Source organism: Lepidochelys kempii, chromosome 4 (assembly GCF_965140265.1).
Source record: "Lepidochelys kempii isolate rLepKem1 chromosome 4, rLepKem1.hap2, whole genome shotgun sequence".
Taxonomy (NCBI): domain Eukaryota; kingdom Metazoa; phylum Chordata; order Testudines; family Cheloniidae; genus Lepidochelys; species Lepidochelys kempii.
In genome coordinates this window covers 52378430-52399987 of record NC_133259.1, presented here as the reverse complement: position 1 = coordinate 52399987, position 21558 = coordinate 52378430, and the positions used below count along the sequence as shown (strand labels likewise).

General features: G+C 40.4%; 1 protein-coding gene across 3 annotated transcripts in view; it reads left to right on the top strand.

The window, feature by feature from the left end:
* INPP4B (inositol polyphosphate-4-phosphatase type II B) overlaps positions 1–21558 on the top strand; it is a 486205-nt gene that overhangs the window by 176551 nt on the left and 288096 nt on the right. For 2 of the 3 annotated variants that reach the window (XM_073341213.1, XM_073341212.1), the window contains exons 7-9: positions 7249–7330; positions 8025–8103; positions 14775–14878. The gene's annotated coding sequence lies outside the window, so the exon portion shown is untranslated. Of the gene's footprint in view, positions 1–7248; positions 7331–8024; positions 8104–14774; positions 14879–21558 lie in introns of those variants that run through there. The other variant, XM_073341215.1, reaches the window with a different exon arrangement.

Sequence of the window (21558 nt, the reverse complement as noted above, 5' to 3'; positions counted from 1 at the left end):
TAGTTAGGCACCTAACCTGCATACGCAATTTTGTTAATCCCATCAGGTGCCAGAATAGTATCATAATTCAGACATACAAATCATTTAATTCAGTCTCCAAAACAGCATTTTAAAAAAATTTCCTGACTCTGCAAGCCTGACTTTTCAGCTACCATCAGGATTTACCCTTCTTAGAAAGGATTGCTTCCTTCCTACATGATAAAGTAGAACAAGACCAACCGGTTGTATGGGATCTGTGTTGATACAATGAACCACTGATTAGTTTCCATAGTAGTTACATTAGGGTACAAATAGTATCACTTTGGATGCCAACACCTTCTGTAAGCCTGATTCTGATCTTATTTAAACTGGCATAAATCATATGCAACTCTAGTGAAGTCTATGGAGTTACCCTGGTGTGAAATCACAATCAAGCACAAAGAAATAAAAAAATAAATAAAAGAACTCTCATCAAACAAGCTGGTTATGTAATTAAACCAAGATAATACTTGTGGGCCCCTTCCAACACTCATAAAGGAACTTGGTCTCTATCAGACATGCATAATGTGTCTCTTAATTACAATTTTTGTCATTTGTAAATAAATTGATCATTCTTTTTATGTACCAGATAGAGAATATCATCTGAATTACAAAAGTCATGCAGTAATGGTGGTCCTGAAGCTCTGTCTTTGCCTTCAGTTTTCCAACAGGGCATGTGAGGGCCGGGCATAAGTCATCTTATTATTATGGTAACTAAGATGGCATAGGGTAATGCCACAAAAAGTATGTGTCTACCCATACAGCCTTCCCTTCTCTCTAGACTCTTTTCCTGCCTCCCTTTCTCCTCCTCCTCCTCTCCATATACTTGTATACAAACAGTAACTGCGTATTCTCGGATCATCCACCATGCTTAATCTTGAAGCTTTGAAGGCCAAGCATACTCCTTTACGGTGGCAATGTTGTTTCATGCTGGCTTCTAGGGTGTTAGAGTGCAGCAAATTGCATTAATATCTCAAAGGAGACTGAGAATAGAACTTTTACAATGCTACAGCCCTCACTTTCCTAAAAAATGCTTGAATTATCCTGAACCTCGGTTTCCTGGGTTTATAGTTCATCCCATACACCAACTGAACTGTCAGCCTGTGCTTCTTTTTAAAACAAACCTCACTGATGGGAAGTTTTTGTTGTATAATTATTTGATACCTCTTCAGTACTGATTGATGTATACTTCTTTTCCTATAAAAATCCAAATATCAAGGCCATGAATCTTAGTAAATAGGGCCCAGCAGTACAATTGACATTTTTAAATACATAAAGTTGAGTTAGAAACAAAAAAAGGTAAGTTGCTCATATTGATTATACTGGTACGAACTATTTCTGATTGCCAGTTAGGCTAATAAATTATACCTTTTCTATATAATAGGCCTGATTCTTGGTGATCTTCCACCATTTTTACACTCTTCCAAGGGAATTCTCAGCTGGGGAGATCTGCTGACTTTCTAGACCCTTTATTGCTTCTAGAGCAGCACAAATGGACAACAGCAAAGAAGAGAATTTGGTCAGTGTATGTGTTTTAATAAGGGCTAGATTGTTGTTGGTCCATATATGTGGACACCCAGGGCAGGAAGACGATACATGGAGCCTTGTGGGGGTAGGATTTCCCCAAAGTGAATGATATGGCAATGGGAGGAGAGGAGGAATATTTGTCCTCCATAATATGGGAACAATCAGTGTTTTTTTCCCCCCATAGTATGTGATCATCCCAGATCCACTGGAAGCTAGGGTTCTGTGGTTCTGACCTGACTTATCTCTGAGGGGGCATGAGTATATGGCATCTCCCACTGGCTGCTGCCTCCAAAGATGGGTTATCTATCCCCAATCATCCCCATAAGCTGATACTGAAAAGGTATACAGCTTGATGTTTCCACAGCACAGAGTTGCTCTGGAAATTATACAGCCTCCAGCCGCTGTATTACCTTTTCATTGGATTCTCTGGGAGATGTTGGGGAAGGAGGAAGATGTGCATAGTGCACCATTCCTCAGTCCGGGATCTTCCAAATTCATGGATCCCCAGAAGGTAAGCGACACGAGATACTTCTGTTCCCTGCTTCCATATGGAGGGGTCCCACTTTGTGCAGATCTAGGGTTCGGGGAGTAGGCTCAAGTCTAGTGAATTGTCAGATCTACAAGTTTTCCATGTTTCCCATTGGTATTTTATAGGGGGGAAGATAAGCAAAAAATGATCACAGTTAACTGAATGCTAGCCAAACGTTTCTGGACCCAAGTTGGATAAAATGCAACCAGTCTTAGCTTACATGCTTGAACCTCCACAGATTTTTCAGCTGGTAGGATGTTGTTGGGCAATGTGTGTGTTTAAATGCATTTGAGCTTAGTCCTGTTGAAATGTAAAACTGAACACTCAGAGGCATCATATGTATTTTTTTTAAGTACCTGGAGGAATTGGGGCTTATAAGCCTACCATATAAATAGATTAAGGATGCATAAATCTTACATTATCATCAGTGACAGATGTAATCTGGAGCCTATATTATTCATCTGATGTAATTTTTAAAGAACATATTTGTTGAGAGAACATGTTAGAACGGAAATTGCTTCTACAGAATTTTGTTATGTTCAGGTATATTGCAATGTTGAGTTATGTTTATTTTGTATTTGTAAAGTCACAATTAAGAACAATGGGTCAGAAAGGTGTTCCTTACTTAGTCTAATCATGGTTACTATTATATAATGTCTGTTAATAACAGACTGAAAAGCCCATTTTGGATTAGAGACCCATAATGTGGGGGACACTAAGCACATATGGGACTGATTCCTCACTGCCTTAATTCTGTATTAATCAGGCACCTACGTGGGCAGTTCATGGGTTAAGTAGTAACCATGTTAAGCTTGTAGAGCCTAACACGTAAGTGAGGAGAAAGAAACCTCTGCAAAACCGTCACAAAAAATGGGCAGTATCAACAAATTACTATGGTATTTATGAAAGTTAGTTATGTTTCTCACAAATACGAGTCCTGATTCATTGTTTTTTCTCCATTGTTTAATCATATGTCATCACCATAGCAGTAAACAAGTGTAAACGGTGGATTCTCTGTAACTTGAAGTCTTTAAATCACGATTTGAGGGCTTAGGTAAGTCAGCCAAAGATTATGTGTCTATTATAAGAGTGGGTGGATGAAGTTCTTTGACCTGCAATGTGCAGGAGGTCATGATGATCCCTACTGGCCTTAAAAATCTATGAATCTAAAGCTTTTCGGGGACTGTTATTTATTTACTGTAAATGTTTACAGTGCTCCGCACAGTGGTGACCCAGTGTGATTGAGGCCTAGAAGTTGTACTACAATAGAAATGTTCAGTAATAATAACTGCTTTAGAAATGGAATTGAAACAAAGATTTCAGTGTTCAATTACACTTCAGAAAGCAGAAAGCATAACCAAAGCTGCTTGTTTTATGTGATTTATAAACTCGAAACTTTGTGTTGTAGAACTGTTTTTTCTTATCTGCTGCAAAATCTTTTTCAGTAGACAGAAAGCCCTTTCTCCCTTTAACATTAGTGTTGGTTTCAGTTGCAATCCTGTGCTTAAATCTCACCTCAAGCTGCCTGTCTAGCTTCACCACTAATCAAATCATTAGTGCTAAAAGGATTAGTACAGCCTGTAAACAAAGTTCCTGTTTTTTCCAGTAACTTACAATTTGTGCAGTCATTTACACGTGTATTCTGTGGGTATAAAGCAACCAAATCAGAATTCTTCATCTATTCACACAAGTGATAGCATTTTACACCCACTTTGCACAAGTGTAAATGTTTGCACAAGGTGCAACGTAGTTGAGACCCAAAGCCGAGGTTTTAGGTCCTCATCCTTTATAGTTTTGGTCGCGACTACTGATGGGTATGAAATGCCTCAAGGGCATCTCCCTGCACCACCGCCACCACCAAGTGCTGCCTCTTATTTTTGATTTCTTTTTTCTTATTTAGTTTTCCTTTCACTTTCTGTCCAGAGACTTATTACTATGTTATATATTTTTGTATTTTTTTTACTTTAAAAATTTGAACTTGTACAGTTTTACTTTTTCAAGAGTTTCTCTAGTTTCTGAGAATGTTTACTTTTCCATGCAGTAGTCCTGTGGAAATGTGTATATATGTCTTTGGGTTGAATTGAATTTTTCTTTCTCTCTAGCATTTGCTCATACCATAGGTTAGAGCTGCAAAATGCTAAACTTGTCTCTTCATATTTCAAGAATGAATAGCGTCTCAGAGCATTTTGCAGTGTGTATACAAATCTTCAAAGGCCAAATTATATGCTTCTTGACACAGAAATCTGGTCACAATTTTTGACAGCTAGTGATTTCCCTTATTCACAGATACGTTTCCTCTAAATTGTCTCATGCTTCCACTATTTTGTGAAACAAAACTCTTGCAGTTTTGTGTCTTCCCAAATGATAGCATCTCTTGAGAATGCATCTGCCTCCACATTCCTGGAATGAGCATTGCCTGGAAAAGTTGACTATTGTCCACAGCCCACATCAGAATCCAAATAGTTGGATCAGACATCAATATTACAGCTCTAATGATATATCTACACTTCAAAAAAAAAAAAAAACAGAAACAAAAAACCCTAAACAAACTCATGGCAGAGTCTTAGAACAGGGATCCACCAACTCAGGCTTGCTGGGCTCACGCCACGGGACTTAAAACAGCAGTAGAGATGTTCTGCTCAGGCTCTAAAACTTAGCAAAAGGAGTGGAGCTCAAAGCCCAGACTCCAGCCCATGAAGGAATGTCTGTTGGTATTTTTAGCACCAGAATGGGAGCCAGAGTCAGCTGACCTGGGCTCTGAGACTTGCTGTCACTGTGTGGTGTGTTTTGTGGTGTGGTGTTTTGTTTTGTTTTTTTGCTGCAGTGTAGCCATACCCTTAGTTTCTTTAATTAAATCTCTTTGTTTATTCTAACAGGTTTCAGAGTAACAGCCGTGTTAGTCTGTATTCGCAAAAAGAAAAGGAGTACTTGTGGCACCTTAGAGACTAACCAATTTATTTGAGCATAAGCTTTCGTGAGCTACAGCTCACTTCATCAGATGCATATGAGCTGTAGCTCACGAAAGCTTATGCTCAAATAAATTGGTTAGTCTCTAAGGTGCCACAAGTACTCCTTTTCTTTTTGTTTATTCTATTGCTTTCCTCAAAAATGTGTAAGTGTGCAGTTTTCCAGGCTGGCTCTCATAGTTTCCCATTGCTTTCAGTGAGAGTTGGATTGAGTCATAGATCCTTTTACATTTTTCTTTGATTTACAGGAGGCTTCCAAGAACTCTGAATTTGATTAATATTTGGTTTATCCCTGGCTTCCACCTCATTAATTAAAAAAAAAAGTTAAATAAAACATGCCTAACACAATTTCTGAAGCACCTTCTGTAGCACTCCCCTCACTCAATATATTGCTATTAATCTTATTTTTTACAGTCCATTAGCTGGTTTTCAATCCAAGTGACAGTGCTCCTGTCTAGGCCAAATGGAATAATTTTCCAAACAATACACTATACTGAATGCTTTCTGTATATAGTATATCACACCAACTGCATTCTCTTGATCCATTAATTTTGAATTTTGACCCAAAACAGAGAGATCTAATTTATCTGTCACATTTTTTAATAAAGATCTGTATCAAGTTCACTTTATTCTAATGTTCTATCACCTACAGTAAATCTAGTGGGTTTCATTTTTTTCTAGTGTTGTCATAAAAGGTGTCAAACTGACTACCACATTTGCTATATTTAAAAAAAAAAAAAAGTCCAAGATGTCAAAATAGTTGTCTTCCACTAAAAGTACCTCTTAAGACTTAATGAAAGTTTCTATCTTGTTCCTCTTCCGATTAAGAATTTACTGGACTTTGGCAAGAGTTGTTTAAAGCCTTACATTCAAAAGCAGATTGTATAGACTCGGCCTTACTCTACTAACTTTTCTCCCACAAAGAATCCTCACTCAGGCATGTAGTTCCATGCAAGTCAGTGGCACTGTTATGTGGAAAAAGGCTCATCTTGTGTAGGAATGCAGGACCAGGCCAAACGTTTAAGGATAAATATGAATCTGTCTGCAAAAGAAGTGACAGTTTGAGTATCAGCCTGACTGGCCAAATCTCATAATATAAATCCAGAAAATGAAGCAGCAAAGAGAGCTCCTGTGTTTTGAATCAGCTGTTACAGATATAAAAGCATTGTACAAGGTTATCTCGTAAAATAGTGAATATGTGGAATTAAAAGTTGTCGTTTTGGGGAAAACTAGTAGAAAATGAGGCATGTTCCAGTCCTTGGGATCTCCTTGGATAAAGAAGTAACTGGAATATATGGAAAATTTAACTTATGCACTTCTGAAGCTCAGTGAAAGAGAGGAGTGGCTCTGTGAAACACCAGGATCATAGTAACAAGGAAATGTATAAGAGAGCAGTACGCTAATGATTATATATTATCAGATGTTGAGGATAAAGAATGGATGATAAGAACTTCAAGAAAAGAGGAGATAAAATGTGAGGGAGATAATAGCCGTACTTTTCTGAATATGAATCTCGTTATTAAGCTGAAAGAGGATGTCTGTATCCTTACAAGGAGGCAGCTGGTAAAAAAGAACATGACCCCAGTAACTTCAGTTTTGTGCCCTACAATGGTCTAAATCACTTACTATTACATGAGTTATATGTTATGGAATATAGTGTTAGAATCTAAGGTTTCAAGTGATCTCAAAGAAATCCTTTACAAAAGGAGGTTAAATGGAGATTTCTATTGCAAGATCATGTATTGTGTTGCTGCTAAATTCTGCTCACTTGAACAGTTTACTGATTTTAATAGAATTGTAAGTTTCAATCTATTCAGCTGATTAACAAGTTGTGATTAAATAGCATTAGTTAGGGGTAGAAGTTGGAAGGAAACGGATCAACTGACAGTTTACAAATTAGTTTGCACATAAATATTGGCTATATTCACATAGAAGAGAAATCTGACTACTCCATTTTCTTTTCTTTTTTTTCTAGTATGATCTTTTTTAGTGATTTTTGCCCATTCTAGTTCATTGAACTGAAGCAGAATGACTAAGAACAGTAACTAAAGGATGGCCATATACATTTGCCTAGAGACTGTTAGGCTTTGTTTCTTTTGTAGCTGTAGGCTGCATCAATGTGCCAGATATGTTGGCTGTGAAGATATTAACAGAAGGACTTCCCAAATGTTGCAAATCCTAACATTTTGTCATCTTTGTCCCTTACAGAGTTCTGAAGTCTGTGACGTTATTCTGGAGTGAGTCTGTGTTGTGGAATTCAGAAATAAAACGGATGTTTCAGTAGTTCTCAGTAAGTAAAACACAACACAACGTATTTAACATTCATTTTGTGTGACTATATCAATATTTAAAAAATCCTTGAAACATTGCTAAACATTTAGACTGAATGTATCCTGTTGTCTGATAAAGAAACATACAGCTAAACCGCCCCTGCCTTTATTCTGTTGACTGAAAAGAGTATCTCAAAAGGCTGCAGTTGCTTTTTCTAAAATTAGATGAAAAGTCATATGTACTATAGCTCCTCTGACAGTAAATATGGGTTTGATGTTTTGGTTCATTAAATATAATGTACAGTATGGGTCTAGAGTTGGTGCACGGCCATTCCAATTTTCCCCCTCCCCCATCATCTGTGCTTAATCACGACCATTTTTCATGTAGTATGTTTTTTCCTTTACACTTTTGCCTTCTGCCCTGTACTGCTAATTTATTTAGTGAATCGATGTTAAGGACAATAACTAAATATACATGAGTTATTTCATGCAAATCTGAATAAGAATTTGAATGTAAAGATTTTTCATTTGGATCTGATACGGACAGCATTTTTTATTGTAAATGCTAAAATGTAAACCTTCGTTCTGTAGAAATGGCTTACAAGATTGCTGTCAATCAGCTATGATTGTGTTTGAAATTATTTGTTTTGGAGTTTGCCTGATATCACAACCAAGTTTCAAAGCCCCTTATATCAATTTGCTGTGTTAATTTAGCTCTAATGGACCCTGAGTTCTGCAAGAAAGTTGACTGTACCTAACTGGATCGATGCATTAGGATTATTTCTTATTTTTTGTGAGTACCAAACAATTTTTTCCACAGCGCTAACCATTTTAAGGTGGGTACTGAAACTCAGGTGATGGAATGGAATTCGTTCACAAACCTTTTATCTGGGGGTGTATCGGCTCAAAATTTTAAATCTATCTTGTGTCACAAGTGTAATGAGTATTGTGATCTTTGGTGGACGTCTGTCTGTATTTTCCACTGAATGCATCCGATGAAGTGAGCTGCTCACGAAAGCTTATGCTCAAATAAATGTGTTCGTCTCTAAGGTGCCACAAGGCTTCCTTTTCTTTTTGCAGATACAGACTAACACAGCTGCTACTCTGAAACCTGTCTATAACATGCATCCCACAAAGCATCTGGCACAATTGGGCATGAGTGATAGTCACTTCTCAGGAAAAGCACAGAACTGGTTTGGCAGGAGTGTAGAAAGTTGGGATGGTGGTATATTAGCAAATCTATGGGAGGAAACTTGAATAGCATTTGACTGCTCAGTTCCTGGCACTATCTACGATTTAATATTAGCAGTCTTGTTACTATTGTTCCCTGGTTTTTACAAGCACCAAATTCCCTTCCACCCACTCCAAGAAAAACATTAACAGATTATTTTTTGCTATAGCTCTCTCAGATGACTCTCAATGTTCAGTTGCAGTTGAGAAGTCAATAATTTAAAACTGATTCATTAAGGTTTCTGTCCTTTCATGGTTATTTTTCTGAAGCTCTGTTTAATTCTGGCTCTTCAAGATTGGAATTAAACTGTGTATCATGCACCATGTGTGAAGGAATCAGTCAAAAAGAACTCTTAGGCTACTTATTTTCACTTATTTTAACAGTAGGAGCTAGAGGATTAATGTAACTCTCTGAATTATTTGACTTTTCCAATTGTATATTTATTGGCTATAACTATAGCTAGTTCTGTGTTAGTAGCTCCTCATACTTCTAGCACAAAACTCCTTTGATGCCAGGACTTTGATAATGATGCTGGGCCCCCTTCTCTCCTGGTCATAATTTCCTATTCCCCTCATCAGAGAAACTTGATTTTTCCCCATCTCCTTATGTCCTGCATCATGGAGGTGTGCCCAGTCCTTCCCCATGCATTGGCATTGGGTGCGTCCAGCTCCTGCCTACTCCTGTATCTTTGCGGAAAAGAGAAAGAAACCTCCTCTGGCCCTGAATAATTACTTAAAAACAAAAAAAAAGTTAAGAACGCTAGTTTACATGGGAATTGAACCTGCCAACACAGTGCTCTGTGTATGCTCATCCCTCCCCTTGCACTCTAGCCTCTATCTCCCTAGGGACTGCGAATAATCTTGTCCTAGCAGTTCCCCCCTAGCAGCAAGGAGCCCTATTCACACACCGCTACAGGGACTGCATTCACCTGAGACACACCTACCTCGTGATGAGAAGGGAATTGTCCTCTTCAGGCTGTTGCCTTCACAGAGTTGCTCTGTGCAAGCTGCTAGCCTGCCCTTGTGGCCACAAAACCTTCTTTGAACTGTACTGCCAGGTGACATGAGTCCAACCCTTCTATCTAGCGAGGGTATTCGTCCCTCGTGTGACAGTTTGGGGATGCGCCCATCAAAATGCGAATCACATTTCATTTTGTGAACCCCATTTGTGATTGTAACCTATGTTGTAGAGTAAAGCATCCATTTTGTATTGAAGACTTGACACCTAGTGGACAGACTATGTCTAAGAAGCTGTCAGAACAATCTAGGAATCTAGGGCAATCTAGGAATGTCTCTTTGTTACTGAAACAAAGGGCCATTAAAAGACACTCTACGCAGAAACTGCCTTGGGGGCTGGAGCTAAGTCCTTACCCCCAGCTTGCAGCATATGGGGGGAAAGGGTACAGGGAGTCCATTTTAAAAGGAGTGGTTCACTAAGCAATTGGAGGCTAACCAATACCAGAAGCAAGAAGATCAGCCAAGCAGTCAGGATTAGCTTATGAGTCAAAGAACTAGGAGCAAGCTCAGAACTCTTAGGAATAATGATAATACTCAACAGGAGGGCTTGTGTTCAGGAGTTTGTTGCTGTCCATAGACCGGTAACTCTCTCTTTTTTGTTTTGTTTTGTTTTAAAAGTAAAGTGTTTGCAGCTAAGAAATTCCTTTGTTAAGCATCTGTGCCCTTGCTTTTCTGCCAGTGGTCCTTGCATGGTGTAACTGGGAAAATGAGTGCTCCCATAGCTAGGTGGACTCTTGTGTGGCGAGCGTGTCAAAGCAACTGAGGACTTAGGAGGGCTGAGTCATTGGTTCCAGGATCTAAGTGGCTGGACTGCAAGGTCACATTGCCTGAGGAGGGTGTCTGGCCTGGGATCTGCACATAGAAGTTCATTTGAGGGACCCAGAGAGTAACTAGTCACTTTCCCAACCTACAGGCTTAGAAGCATTTGGGAATCAGCAGTTAGATCTAACCGCAATCGACTGCTGTCCATCTACAAAGTGGTGACTGGACCAGATTGTGACATCTTGCTGCTAACTTACCCAGGGTTCCTCCCTGTCTGCCAGCCTTATTCCTTTTGCATGGAATAGTTTGGTCTTTTCTGCAAGTAGCTGCCAAAAGCCATTTATAATAGTAGGATAGTACAAGGATACATATTTTAAAAACATTTTTCTTGTTTTTTCTTTGTCTGCTTTTTGTGGCACATTTTATGGCCTGGCCTATTATGGCAGACCCAGATAAAGAGACATGATTCAAGAGACATGATTCAATATAGTGCTCAACTTTAAAAAAGGGAAGAAGGAGAACCCAGGGAACTACAGACCAGTCAGTCTCACCTCAGTCCCTGGAAAAATCATGGAGCAGGTCCTCAAGGAAACCATTTTGAAATACTTGGAGGAGAGGAAGGTGTTCAGGAACAGTCAGCATGGATTCAGCAAGGGCAAGTCATGCCTGACCAAACTGATTGCCTTCTGTGATGAGATAACTGGCTCTGTCGATATGGGGAAAGCAGTGGACATGATATACCTTGACTTGAGCAAAGTTTTTGATATGGTCTCCCACAGTATTCTTGCCAGCAAGTTGAAAAAGTATGGATTGGATGAATGGACTATAAGGTGGATAGAAAGCTGGCTAGATTGTCAGGCTCAGTGGGTAGTGATCATTGGCTCCATGTCTAGTTGGCAGCTGGTATGAAGTGGAATACCCCAGGGGTCGGTCCTGGGGCTTGTTTTGTTCAACATCTTTATTAATGATCTAGATGATGGGATGGATTGCACCCTCAGCAAGTTTTCAGATGACACTAAGCTGGGGGGGAGAGGTAGATATGCTGGAGGGTAGGGATGGGGTTCAGAGGGACCTAGACAAATTGGAGGATTGGGCCAAAAGAAATCTGATGAGGTTCAACAAAGACAAGTGCACGTAGGACGGAAGAATCCCATGCACCGCTCCAGGCTGGGGACTGACTGGCTAAGCAGCAGTTCTGCAGAAAAGGACCTGGGGATTACAGTGGATGAGAAGTTGAATATGAGTCAGCAGTGTGCCCTTGTTGCCAAAAAGGCTAACAGAATATTGGGCTGCATTAGTAGGAGCACTGCCAGTAGATCGAGGGAAGTGATTATTCCCCTCTATTCGGCAATGGTGAGGCCACATCTGGAGTATTGTGTCCAGTTTTGGGCCCCCCACTACAGAAAGGATGTGAACAAATTGGAAAGACTCCAGCGACGGGTAGTGGAAATGATCAGGGGCCTGGTGCACATGACTTAAACGGAGAGGCTCAGGGAACTGGGCTTGTTTAGTCTGCAGAAGAGAAGAGTGAGGGGGGATATGATAGAAGCCTTCAACTACCTGAAGAGGGATTCCAAAGAGGATGGAGCTCAGCTGTTCTCAGTGGTGGCGGATGACAGAACAAGGAGCAATGGTCTCAAGTTGCAGTGCGGGAGGTCTAGGTTGGATATTAGGAAACACTATTTCACTAGGAGGGTGTGGAAGCACTGGAATGGGTTCCCTAGGGAGGTGGTGGAATCTCCATCCTTAGAAGTTTTTAAGTCCTGGCTTGACAAAGCCCTGGCTGGGGTGATTTAGTTGGTGTTGGTCCTGCTTTGAGCAGGGGGTTGGACTAGATGACCTCCTGAGGTCTCTTCTAACCCTAATCTTCTATGATTCTGAGTGCTCCACTCTCCCTGTGAAAATGTTGATTACCACTGGCCATAACAAATGCATGAATGCTTACAAGAAAGGTACTTGGTGACAATATTTACTACTTGTAAGGGCAATCTGCTAGGAATAGGTTGCATCTGCTTGTTAGATAGTACCTGCTCTCCACTCCCTGAAGGAAAATTTCCATAGATTGATAGATTTTAAGGCCAGAAGATACCATTATAATCATTTAGTCTAGCCTCCTATTTAACATAGGGCAAAACTTCTCCCCCAGTAAGCTCTGCATTAGTTCCTTTGCTTCTAGTTAAACCAGAGCTTTTTAGAGAGAGAGACAGCCTTGATTTAGAGACTTCAACTGATGGAGATTGCCCTACATCCCTAGGTAAGTTGTTCCAGTGGTTAATTACACTCTGTTAAACATTTGCACCATATCTGTGATCTCAATTTATCTAGCTTCAGCTGCCAATGAGATTGAAGAATTCATTCTTTTTCTGCTAGGTTAATACTATCTTCCATCAGGGAACTGTTTCCCAAGTCGATACTTGTAGCCTGTGACCACCTTCGATAAACTAAACAGATTGAGTTTGTGAAGTTTCACACTATGGGGCATGTTTTCCAGACTTTGAGTCTTGCTTGTAGCTATAGCAAATTCTTCCCAATTTTTCAACATCCCTTTTGAAGTACAGAATAAAATTTAGCAAAGGAATACTAAATGTTTTCCTGTTTTTTTCAAGGGGAAGAAGGAAATAAGAACGGAAGTTTTGCTGGTACACATGCAGCAAAAATAGCTCTGCTAGGCACAATTATCAAGAATAATTTCCAACTGGACATATTTGCATGCTCATCTGAAAGGAGTATACATACAAACAAATGTGATTAGAGGTAGAAGATACCTTGAAATATCCTGAAGCATGCTTGGATATGAAAAAGTGTATTTCTTGTGTTACAAATAAATTATTATAAATAAGTAGTATTTCTTGTAGGTATAATTCAGAGTTCAACAATGATAAGCAATTCATCTGACATTTGGCTAGGTATCCAGTAAAACATTGGGACAAGATGACTACACGCTGAAGAGGGGACACTCTGCAAACTACCGTCACATGCAAATTCTAATAAGGCCATATACAGTGGGAAATGTAATATATGTCACACTTACTATTAAACATTGTGGCTGATATCCCTGCCCATAGACTTCAGTAGGGTCAGGATTTCATCATGCATGATATCCATTAAGATTACCACCAGCAGGTGGTATTAATTCAAGAGTAGCAGGAATTTGTGAGAAAATGTTTGAGTATTAGTGCAAACTTTCAGTGCTCTAGAGCTGAAAGTGAAAGAGACAATAGTTGTTATGTTTATGTTACAGGGTAACAGCCGTGTTAGTCTGTATTCGCAAAAAGAAAAGGAGTACTTGTGGCACCTTAGAGACTAACCAATTTATTTGAGCATAAGCTTTCGTGAGCTACAGCTCACTTCATCGGATGCATACTGTGGAAACTGCAGAAGACATTATATACACGGAGACCATGAAACAATACCTCCTCCCACCCCACTCTCCTGCTGGTAATAGCTTATCTAAAGTGATCACTCTCCTTACAATGTGTATGATAATCAAGTTGGGCCATTTCCAGCACAAATCCAGGTTTTCTCACCCTCCGCCCCGCCCCCCACACAAACTCACTCTCCTGCTGGTAATAGCCCATCCAAAGTGACCACTCTCTTTACAATGTGTACGATAATCAAGGTGGGCCATTTCCAGCACAAATCCAGGTTTTCTCACCCCCCCCCCTTTCCAAAAACCACACACACAAACTCACTTGACTGTCATAGTTTGGTTGGAGTAATGCAAGTGTGGGGAACAAGACCTACTAATGTTTGCTGGCCTTACCTATCATAGTTCGGAATTCACCAAGGACAAAAATAATGATGATTCTCGATAGTACTGACAAGTGTGGGCATAATCCTGAGGTGTTGAACACTGGCAGTTGCCTTTTGACTTTTGTTGAGTGCCTAGAACTATCAGTAGTCTCAAGTCGCATGATAAATTTGGGAGAGGTGGGAATCGGTTTAGGTATACCGGTGACTGCCAGAATGTGTCAGAAAAGGAAGGTGCTTTGGGGAGTGTCAGCTCTTCTATCACATACATTTGTATTTGTTCCTGTCATTTTAGAGTAATAATATCACCTAGCACTTATGTAGCACTTTTCAGTCAATAGACTTCAAAGTGCTTTACAAGGAAGGCCAGTATCATTAACCCCATTTTACAGAAAGGGAAACTGAGGCCCAAAGCAGTGAAGTGACTGCTCAAAGTCATCGAGCAGACCAAAGGTAGAGCTGGGAATTGAACCTAGATCTCCTGATGTCACACTCTAGTCTCTGTTCTCTAAACCACACTGCCTCCTGAGTAGGCTGATGTTTCTGATGGGAGTGGGTATTATTCCCAGCTAGAAGAGCAGTCTACTCTTGTAAAAAGGCTATATTTAGTACGTTCTGTGAATCTTGCAATATTTATGTTCAGTATTTTGATTATTGGTATTCACGGTGTTGTATAAATAATTCTCTGGTCTCCCTTGTTTCCAGAATAGGTGTGGTATTGATTTAATGATGTGTGTGAAAAGGATATGGTGCGGTGTGAGAGAGAACCTGCTGGTGTTAAAAGAAGAAAATTGTTATGCTTCAGCAATGTGAGAAAACTAAGTTATGTACTGTGTTACATTCATTTCAAATATCTTCGGGCGCTCTTCATGAGGGATCTAAATGGAGATTATAATGACAATTTATATATGTTTATTCTCAGCATTGCCTTCCCTGCCAAAAAAAGAAGATAAAATATTTAATTAAATTCTTTATCTTTGATTGAAAATTTAACTTTCAAAGGAAGATTAACACAGCATCATCAGTAACCATGGGATGATTTCATCACTGCTAATTTGAACCTGAAATGCATCAGCATATAGAATTCAGTCAGCTTTGTGAATTAAGAGCCTCTGATGTCTGTATTAGAAATATCCTGCAGATATAATTTATGTATCAAAGCTTCTATTCTACTTTTGTTACAGCATATGGTGGTTAGCTGTGATGGTGCTTTATATTTTAGAGTGACAGTGGCTCATTGATATTCCCAACCATTTTCCACTGCTGAGGTAGAAATTCAGAATTACTCTTCGCCAGTAAGTGTGAAAAGAGAGAAAAACCTTTACACGTTTTGAACTCATGTTTTTTATGCCAAATACTTTAAAAAAATTGTTTTAAAATATGCTCTAGAAAAGAGTAGCTGCCACTTGGCAGTATAGACACTGAGCACGTGTTCTGTACATAGCTGTCCAATAAATACTCCAAGGAATTTTTTATATTGATGCACAAGGATTTATATTCATAACTCTCATTAATGGAAATAAAGCAGGCTAATGCTTGGCACAGTTTGCCATTCTTCCTGTCACTTCTGTATGCTTAGCGTAATAAAGCTTTGTTTAAAAATTGGATTGACAATTAATATGAAGTGAAGAATTTAAAAAAAAAACAGCAACTTTTCTTGGAAGCTTAAAATTTGCATTGTTGAACTTCAGCCTTTTCAATGGCAGTATCTATTCCAGGGACATCCTGGAGCTTTCAATGCTTTATTCTGATTACGTATTTCACGTCATGAATATAATTTACTGATAAAGTGAAACATCATCCAGATAACACACACAACGTAGGAATTTGCAGAAATATCTACCTAAAGGGACATTGTCAAGATTAATCTCAGATACATATATTAAAAATGAAAATGCAATTCTGGGCTTTAAACTACTTTGCAATATCACTTTTTAATCTTTAGGAACCAAGAAGAAAGTGCTAGCTCCTTTTGTTAAACAGGGGTTGAGGAGATGGGGCTAATGATTTTTCAATAAACTTGTTTTTACTTGAAGGGGGACATAGCCAGCACCAAAAGAGTCCGGTATATTGTAGACAGAGGGGATGCAGGAAGGCTGTCCCTGTGCCTATGGGGGTATCTTCACTTTTCTCTGTGGCACTCCTTTATTTGACTGCAGTTCTGTTGTCAGGTTGTTTGAATTCTTCGTTTGAATTACAGGAGTCCGAAGGGACCATAACCCTTTATATTTGTATATAGACCCTGATAAGAAAATAATGGCATGACTTTAAAACAGTTACAACACACAAAGGGTGAGTCCTGGCTCCATTGAAATCAATGGCAAAAGTTTCATTGACTTCAGTAGAGTCCAGGAGTTCATCCAAAGTGTGTGCCTTATTGTAAGATGCTAGGGTAAACAGCATTGTACCTAATATAGCGTGGCTTTGCCACTTCTGTTTTCTACAGTTATTCTTTAGTTGAAGAATATAAAGTATTTTGTTGTCCACACATGGAATACTTTCTGTGTGGAATATATTTCATTGTGAATATAATAACCCTGCCACTTGCACCACGCTATGGATTTAACGAAATTTGACTGTTTTCCACAATAAATCCTTATTTTCAGGAGGTTTCAATTCAACTAAATATGATCTCTGGACTGAAACTTGGCATTAAAGATATAAGGCTGAGACGTATTTTACTACTTACATTTGGGGGGAAAAATTGCTTGGCAATTTGAGATACAAGAGCAAAGAAAAACTAGAAATGATTATTATATTAATACAATTCTACTCAATTATTTTTTTGCCTCTAGTGTGAATTATTCAGTTTTTGGTATTGAAAAAGAGACCCCATGACTTTTTCTCTTTTGAAAATAGTTTTCAGTATATGTATAATTAGGGTTTTTTTGTATATGAATTTTTTGCATCTATACATTGTATACGTTGACACAGTTGACAGAATACATAGTCTATCAAGTGTTTGATCTGCAAACTAAAATGTCTTCATATTTGCATTGACATGCAACCTTTGTAGGCTGTCATGACAATTGATAATTGCACCCAGGCTTATCTGACCGATGCAGTTGTTATGGTCAATGATTTTAGAATTGCAAAATCCTTGGTACAAGTTAATCGTAATCTTTCTGAAATGTAGTTTGGAATGAAGTTCGAGGCCTCAAAATTGCTTCATATCTGGCCAGACTACATTGAATAACATCCTCCTTCCCCATCCTTCAAACACATGCATCCATTTCATGGTGTCCATATTAGGTTTGTGTGTATTCAATGATACAGTATGCCTTAAGTGATTAGCATACAGCAATTCTGACTGCCAGAGTTAAGGGGTAAATATAAGTAGGGTGGTTCCAATCCCAAAAGATGCATTTCCTCTGAAAGCAGATGTTTTCTTTCTGGCTGGTGGCAGAACGCTTGTATGCTAAAATCACTGTTCCTGTTTATGTTCAAAATAAGTATATTTTAATAGGTTTGCATTTTAGTTATAAAACTTGTTGTATTTGTTTTTTTGGCAACCTTTTCTCAAGAAGGCTAGCTCGGCTATCCAACCTGCCTTAATGATCATTTCAGTACCTCTATAGACCTGTTGTTAGAACATCAATTGTTTTTTCCCTAACTGTATTGTCCACTTGTAACAATTTGTCCATTGTTATACCAGCGTTACCAATATTTGCCTAAATTAAATGACTTAACCCCTTTCATCTCTTTTCTACATGTGACTCTAAAATAGTCAGTTTTTTAAACACCTAGATCATAGAATCATAGAATATCGGGGTTGGAAGGGACCTCAGAAGTTCATCTAGTCCAACCCCCTGTTCAAAGCAGGACCAATCCCCAACTAAATCCTCCCAGCCAGGGCTTTCTCAAGCCTGACCTTAAAATCCTCAAAGGAAGGAGATTCCACCACCTTCCTAGGAAACTCATTCCAGTGCTTCACCACCCTCCTCGTGAAAAAGTTTTTCCTAATATTCAATCTAAACCTCCCCCACTGCAACTTGAGACCATTACTCCTTGTTCTGTCATCTGCTACCACTGAGAACAGTCTAGATCCACCCTCTTTGGAACCCCCTTTCAGGTAGTTGAAAGCAGCTATCAAATCCCCCCTCATTCTTCTCTTCTGCAGACTAAACAATCCCAGTTCCCTCAGCCTCTCCTCAGAAGTCATGCATTCCAGTCCTCTAATCATTTTTGTTGCCCTCCACTGGACGCTTTCCAATTTTTCCACATCCTTCTTGTAATGTGGGGCCCAAAACTGGACACAGTACTCCAGATGTGGCCTCACCAACGTCGAATAGAGGGGAACGATCACATCCCTCTATCTGCTGGCAATGCTTCTACTTATGCAGTCCAAAATGCCATTAGCCTTCTTGGCAACAAGGGCACACTGTTGACTCATATCCAGCTTCTCGTCCACTGTAACTGCTGCCGAGCCATTCGGTCCCTAGTCTGTAGTGGTGCATGGGATTCTTCTGTCCTAAGTGCAGGACTCTGCACTTGTCCTTGTTGAACCTCATCAGATTTCTTTTGGCCCAATCCTCTAATTTGCCTAGGACCCTCTGTATCTTATCCCTACCCTGCAGCGTATCTACCACTCCTCCCAGTTTAGTGTCATCTGCAAACTTGCTGAGGGTACAGTCCACACCATCCTCCAGATCATTAATGCAGATATTGAACAAAACCGGCCCCAGGATCCTTGGGGCACTCCACTTAATACCGGCTGCCAACTAGACATGGAGCCATTGATCACTACCTGTTGAGCGCGACGATCTCGCCAGCTTTCTATCTACCTTATAGTCCATTCATCCAGCCCATACTTCTTTAACTTGCTGGCAAGAATACTGTGGGAGACCATATCAAAAGCTTTACTAAAGTCAAGGAACAACACGTCCACTGCTTTCTCCTCATCCACAGAGTCAGTTATCTCATCATAGAAGGGAATCAGCGTGGTCAGGCATGACTTGCCCTTGGTGAATCCATGCTGACTGTTCCTGATCACTTTCCTCTCCTCTGTGCTTCAGAATTGATTCCTTGAGGACCTGCTCCATGATTTTTCCAGGGACTGAGGTGAGGTTGACTGGCCTGTAGTTCCCAGGATCCTCCTCCTTCCCTTTTTTTAAAGATGGGCACTACATTAGCTTTTTTCCAGTCATCTGGGACCTCCCCCATCGCCATGAGTTTTCAAAGATAATAGCCAATGGCTCTGCGATCACATCCGCCAACTCCTTGAGCACTCTCGGATGCAGCGCATCCAGCCCCATGGATTTGTGCTCGTCCAGCTTTTCTAAATAGTCCCGAATCACTTCTTTCTCCACAGAGGGCTGGTCACCTCCTCCCCATGCTGTGCTGCCCAGTGTAGTAGTCTGGGAGCTGACCTTGTTCGTGAAGACAGAGGCAAAAAAAGCATTGAGTACATTAGCTTTTTCCACAACCTCTGTCACTAGGTTGCCTCCCTCATTCAGTAAGAAGACCGCACTTTCCTTGACTTTCTTCTTGTTGCTAACATACCCGAAGAAACCCTTCTTGTTACTCTTAACATCTCTTGCTACCTGCAACTCCAAGTGTGATTTGGCCTTCCTGATTTCACTCCTGCATGCCTGAGCAATATTTTTATAGTCCTCACTGGTCATTTGTCCAATCTTCCACTTCTTGTAAGCTGCTTTTTTGTGTTTAAGATCAGCAAGGATTTCACTGTTAAGCCAAGCTGGTCGCCTGCCATATTTACTATTCTTTCTACACATTGGGATGGTTTGTTCCTGTAACCTCAATAAGGATTCTTCAAAATACAGCCAGCTCTCCTGGACTCCTTTCCCCCTCATGTTGTTCTCCCAAGGGATCCTGCCCATCAGTTCGCTGAGGGAGTCAGTCTGCTTTTCTGAAGTCCAGGGTCCGTATTCTGCTACTCTCCTTTCTTCCTTGTGTCAGAATCCTGAACTTGACCATCTCATGGTCACTGCCTCCCAGGTTCCCATCCACTTTTGCTTCCCCTACTAATTCTTCCTGGTTTGTGAGCAGCAAGTCAAGAAGAGTTCTGCGCAGTTGGTTCCTCCAGCACTTGCACCAGGAATTTTTCCCCTACACTTTCCAAAAACTTCCTGGATTGTCTGTGCACTGCTGTATTGCTCTCCCAGCAGATATCAGGGTGATTGAAGTCTCCCATGAGAACCAGGGCCTGCGATCTGTTAGTTGCCGGAAGAAAGCCTTGTCCACCTCATCCCCCTGGTCTGGTGGTCTATAGCAGACTCCCATCACTACATCACCCTTGTTGCTCACACTTCTAAACTTAATCCAGAGACTCTCAGGTTTTTCTGCAGTTTCATACGGAACTCTGAGCAGTCATACTGCTCTCTTACATAAAGTGCAACTCACTCACCTTTTCTGTCCTGTCTGTTCTTCTTGAACAGTTTATACCCATCCATGACAGTACTCCAGTCATGTGAGTTATCCCACCAAGTCTCTTTTATTCCAATCACATCATAATTCCTTGACTGTGCCAGGACTTCCAGTTCTCCCTGTTGTTTCCCAGGCTTCTTGCATTTGTGTACAGGCACTTAAGATAACTTGCTGATCATCCCGCTTTCTCAGTATGAGGCAGGAGCCCTCCCCTCTTGTACTCTCCTACTCGTGCTTCCTCCTGGTATCCCACTTCCCCACTTACCTCAGAGCTTTGGTCTTCTTCCCCTGGTAAACCTAGTTTAAAGCCCTCCTCACTAAGTTAGCCAGCCTGCTTGCGAAGATGCTCTTCCCTCTCTTTGTTAGGTGGAGCCCGTCTCTGCATAGCAATTGTTCTTCTTGGAACACCATCCCATGGTCAAAGAATCCAAAACCTTCTCTCAGACACCACCTGCGTAGCCATTCGTTGACTTCCATGATTCGACGGTCTCTACCCAGGCCTTTTCCTTCCACAGGGAGGATGGACGAGAACACCACTTGCGCCTCAAACTCCTTTATCCTTCTTCCTAGAGCCACGTAGTCTGCAGTGATCAAGGTAATTCTTGGCAGTATCATTGGTGCCCAAGTGGAGAAGTAGGAAGGGGTAGCAATCCGATAGCTTGTTGAGTCTCGGCAGTCTCTCTGTCACATTGTGAATCGTAGCTCCTGGCAAGCAGGAGACTTTTCGGTTTTCCTGATCAGGGTGGCAGATAGATAACTCAGTCCCCCTGAGGAGGGAGTCCCCGACCACCACCATCCGCCTCCTCTGTTCTTTGCTAATTCTAATTAAATGAGTGGCACGTGCTATTACCTGTATTTCCTTGGGAGCCTAAATAGTTTTTCTTCGCTCTTCTTAAAGTGTGATCATTAAATAATTTACAGTTTTTTCAGGCAGGACAGCAACAGACTTGTGCATAGTCATGAGGTTGGAAGTTCCCACATACAACCTGTTGTCTCCTCATGGAGGAGTTGTGTCATCCTAAATTATCTCCACATATTCTGGCAAGAATGGGTGAGAGGCTGAGTGTAAAGTACAGTTCTAATAGAAGAAATGGACACATTC